The sequence below is a fragment of the Grus americana genome, chromosome 1, assembly GCF_028858705.1.
Source record: "Grus americana isolate bGruAme1 chromosome 1, bGruAme1.mat, whole genome shotgun sequence".
NCBI classification, from domain to species: domain Eukaryota; kingdom Metazoa; phylum Chordata; class Aves; order Gruiformes; family Gruidae; genus Grus; species Grus americana.
Window position 1 is genome coordinate 172,755,065 of NC_072852.1, and position 5,004 is coordinate 172,760,068.

General features: G+C 37.7%; 1 long non-coding RNA gene across 1 annotated transcript; it reads right to left on the reverse strand.

The window, feature by feature from the left end:
* Positions 1 to 1,686: 1,686 nt before the first annotated feature.
* On the reverse strand, positions 1,687 to 3,991 carry LOC129201793 (uncharacterized). Its single transcript, XR_008575492.1, has 3 exons — positions 3,885 to 3,991; positions 2,362 to 2,477; positions 1,687 to 2,046 (listed from the first exon to the last, which is right to left on the reverse strand). It is a non-coding gene; the product is annotated as an uncharacterized LOC129201793 (long non-coding RNA).
* Positions 3,992 to 5,004: the final 1,013 nt, after the last annotated feature.

A 5,004-nucleotide genomic window follows, 5' to 3' on the forward strand; every position in this document is an offset into this window, starting at 1 on the left:
CTCCTTCCCTGCTTCCAACCTAGCTTAACACATAGTTTTATATTTAAGATGCTGGAATCCCTTTTGCATAAGTGAAGTTCATTTCATCCTGCACTCTGTCATGACCAGACTCTCTTTTCCACAGATCTAGGCCAGTCCTTTACCCATGGCTTCTTGGAGACAGAAGAATTTCAGTGGCTATTAATATTGCCAATTCTCTCCAAGACTCATTAATCTACCTTTGGTTTGAGGGAATGTTTCTGTTGGTTTTTACCCCTATTGTTTGGTCTTTCATGAGCTATAATTAGACATTCTCTGGCATCCATAATTCACACAAATCTCTATTACTCATTTCCTGGCACGTGACATATTTCTTTGCCAATATTTGTGGAGCACACTGTGAAATGAGTGGTGCTGGAGAAGTATGTAATAAAAAGTGCTTATCCTGTACGTGCCTGTCAGTTACACGCCCGTTAAATTTAACTCATCCAGCTCCACTGTGATATTTGTATCCTTGACTACAAGTGATTGACTATCACAGCAACATAATCTCTTATCCATCCAATGGGTAAAACTTCATAGAATTGGCTGATGGGTGGAAAAAATGTGGGAAAAATCAGTCTGCACTTGGAGGATATGGGAGTGCCTCAAGAGAGCACCAAAATATTATGAAACATTTCACCTTTCTTAAAACATTTGATTATTTATACATGGAAGGAAGACTTTTACCTACAAAGTAACAGACTAAAACCTAAGCCTTCTTTGTAGCCTACAGAAAAATCAGGATGACTTTCAAGTATTTTCAGTAGAATTGGAACTAAACTTTTTGTTTTAGAGGTCAGTGGGTCCTTAGTCTGAGTATTCCCACCTTGAATATCTTCAGGCTTTTCCATAGTGTGTAATTTTTATGTAATTTAGTCTACTCTCCAAAGGTCCCTCATTGATCTCTAACTGCTTTAGGCATTTTCTTTTCTGATATCAGCAAAAAATACTGTTGGGCTGCTCATTTCTGGAGTGGAGGTTGTTTCTTAAATTTGAAAAGGTGGATTGAGAAGGAGAAATAGTCTGTCTTTATTGCATCCAGGTTAAAGTGCACCGTAAAATAGAATCTAAACCAGCAAAGCAACAAGTGCAGCAGATAGAAATAATTTTTTTGTAAACATTTATGAATTTTCAGTTTTATAAATCATCATTCCTAGGAGTCTCTCTTTTGAGCTATACGACTGAGTTGTGACACTGAAGGTAAACTGTTGTATGGATGATAGCAGCTTTAGGAGAACAGATTAAAACAAAATGCAAACATCAAAATGTGTAATGACGTAGGTAGCTTCCCTTATACAACATACAAACATTTTAGCTCTATTCCAGCCAAAATATTTATTTTGACTCATTATCTATGACTGCTTACAAGGAAGGCAGAGTTTCAAGAAAACCCATACACTAATGGTGCCCATGATTTTTATTTTTAAAATATTCCTAAAATGGCCAATGGCTAACAGTACAGGTGATCGTTGGGTTGGTATATAGGTGATGTACTCAACTATAAAAACCCATCTCATTCCAAAATTCCCATGCAGAGACAAGCTAGAATACAGCCAATTGGCCCAAATGTCTTCTTGGGGTCCACTGAGGCTGTCAGAAACAGAACCAATAATCACTTAATTTAACAGAGCAAAATTATGACAATGAGTTGATCCTCCCAAGTGCTTTGCCCATGACACAGTAACTAGAAAACAAGCATGGAACACACTGGCTGTTTGTGGTTACTCCTTTTGTAGTTGCTACTGGCAACAAGAAAATTAACATGTTAAAAAAATATAATAAAATATATATTGATTTTAATTGACAAAGAATATATCATTATGAGAATAAACAAACATAGCAGGAAAAAATTGTCATGAAAAATATGACCTTTTTAAGATTTCTTTTTTAATTTGCACAGCTGCAGTCTTCTATCATAGTGAACTAAAAGAACAGTAAATACTAGGCATCTGACACTTAAATCATTATATATCTTCTAGTTTTCAGCTCAGCATCTGCTGCATCATTTCTCAGACTTCAAAGTGTCTGGAAAGAGAGACCAAGGATAAGAAAAATGCATCTTTTCAACTGAAAGCATATATTTTTCAATGACAAAGGACTACAGGCCATATACCATTTACTATTACACAATAGAAGGACACTCTGAAACTTTCATTTTAATTTAAAGAAAAAGCTACATCTACAATAGCAATTTGGAAGGGGGTGGGGGTGGGGGAGGTGGTTACAAGAAAAAAAACAAACTTCACTTGTTCAGTGAAAACAAACATGTCCATTTTTCCAAAAGAAGTAACACTGTCATGCAGACAAGCTGTTTCCAAGTGGGATAACACCCTCACGTACTTCCAGAATCCAATTCAGGGAAGCGGTTGTGTTTCCCGTGCTGCGCTGATTTTCAGTGCCAGAGGAGAGTTCCGATTTCAAGGATTTCCTCTTTGAAATGAAAGGGCCTGATTCTTCTCTTACACCTGTGGAAATCAGGGGAGAAAGACAATAGAGTAATACCAGCACTAAAGCAAAGAGGATAAGACACAAGAGCTTGAATATTGCTTTATTTATCATCCCTTTCATTAAAGGAATTAGAGTTAATTAGCCCAGCTTGTAGTAAAATTAAGATGTTCCATGCATATCCTACTTAACCCTTCTATTATCTTTTTCTAGGTTTTCTCTATACTTGTCAGAGCTTCTACAAAGGAGCATGACTTTGGCCGACATCATTAGAAAAATCAATATGTTTTAGTTTAGAATCAGGTCAAAACACTAGCTCCAAAAAAAAAAAAATCAGAACTGTAAAACCTTATTTAAAGCCTTTCCTCTGTTAGGGAAAGTTATGCAATTTTCAAAGCCCTTTAGAAGCCTGAGTACCATATTTTAAAAAGGCTGAAAAACTAAAATCCTACTGAAGCCCCCCTGCTAACCACTAGAGCCTGGCTGTCTGCACGGCCTAATAGGTGCCTGGTCCCTGTCTCTACGTTGGATGACTAGCCAAAATTATTTTGCCATAGAGAGAGCTAACCCTAAGCAGCATGGATTTCAGCCAGTCTGTGCCATTTGACTAGAACTTAGAGATGGGGACTCAGCCCCAAAATGGGGTCATGTGATATATTCCTTTCTTACGCAAGTTCTCATGGGTAACCATGAGCATAACGTCAAGCTCTAACTAGTCCAATGTGATCAGAGTACCAGTTTTCATGGAGTTTTAGGAAAAACCAATGAAGTTACTGAGGAAAAAGAATGGGGATGCTTCTTCTTCCTCTATAGAGCACGTCGAAGAAGGAGAGTGATACCCTTGTTTGGCTGTTCTTCCAGCCAGACAAGGAGAGGTTCGTCACAGCTGGAGCAGGTGCCTCTCTCCAGTCAGAACTCATCACCCAGAAGCATTCCTCCAAATTAAAAGCACGTCTCAAAAATCATTCCTGTTTCTTAAAATATAGCTAGAAGATAATGAAGCTATGTTAGGTGTTTTCAGCTGCATTCTGCACATTGCTCAAAACCATTTTCATCTTTTAGACAGTGAGAAGGCTGTCCTGGAAAGAGGGAATACCCTCAGTCCTTCCTGCTGAATCTTTTCTACTTTGAATAAAACAATAAAAATCTGACAGGGAGTGGCAGCCAGCACAAGAATGAAGCCTGGTCTCCAATTACATTAATTATTCTGGATCTTAGTTTAATGCAAGTACTTCATGTAACCCAGGGTTAAGTGACCATCTTTTTCAAGATGCCTTTCCCCCCGTATTTCTTATTGACCAGTTGCAGTAGCTCTTTCTGGGGTTTTTTTGGCTTGCTGAGGTTTCATGCTTCCCATCCATATGCCCTAATGCTGCACACACACGCACACGTACATGCACACGCAAACACATACACACATCAATACCTCTCCTGGTGTGCATGGTACTCTCGTCCCATGGTGCTACGGAGGGATTTCACTAGGCAGCAATGTCCTTGCAAGGCATGTGTTGTAACAGCACATTTTTCTGTAAATCTAGCCCCGGTGTAGGAAGCTAGTCAGGTGTTTTCAAAATGTTAGTCATGTTGCTTGGTTACAACAGACAATATTTAAGAACTTGGACAGAATAGACCTAAGTAACCTGGTGCAAGAAATGATCTAAAAAGAAAATCCAGTCCAGTCTACCACAGAACCCCCGTTCTGGACCAGTACAGACTAAATCCTACAGAAGATCATATTTTTGCCATTAACTTCAATAAAACAAGGTTTTTGTGTTACACCCTTGTTGACAATTCATCCAGTTTGAAAAGGAAACATGAAAACTCATTTCTGAAAAAAGGTTAATTTGCATATTGATTTGAAAATTGTGAAGCAGAAAGTCCTTTCCAAAAATATCTGAGGGTTTTTGCTCCCAGTGTGGCAGGACTTACCATTCCTTTTCTTGTGATCTGTCTTCTGCCATTAAAAAGGATGCCTGGGAATCAGAATTCACTCTTGCAGTGCTAAACACATACCAACAATAAGGAATCTAATATCCTCAGTTTTGACAGCTTACTTTTATATCATTAATTTACGATGTTTTCCTTATGAAATATCAATATACTATGTGCTTAACAAGGATGTTCATAATCATTCAAATATTGATACAAACCTCTGTCTGTTGCTATGATACTGCACTCATTTCATATTCCCATTTAGATTATAAGAACATTTGCTCTGTTTACTACAGTAAAGGCAAGACAAAAAATGGATAGTTTTATTTCCTCTCCTATTTAAGGAGAACTTAAACTGACTCATTATACTGCTCACCCTGCCTTTTGTTAGAATTATAGGGCTGGGACATCATGGTTGAAATCGGCATTGGGTGTGCCAGCTTATTGTTTTTAATCTAGTTACTATAACATTGAAAATTAATAAAAAAATTACACGTAGGTTCATATGATGACATATACATGTCTGATAGGGAAACAGTGCAGAAAATGGTTAATGATGGTTCTAATTTCCTCTTCCACCTGTGCCCAACCTGACAATTAAAAACA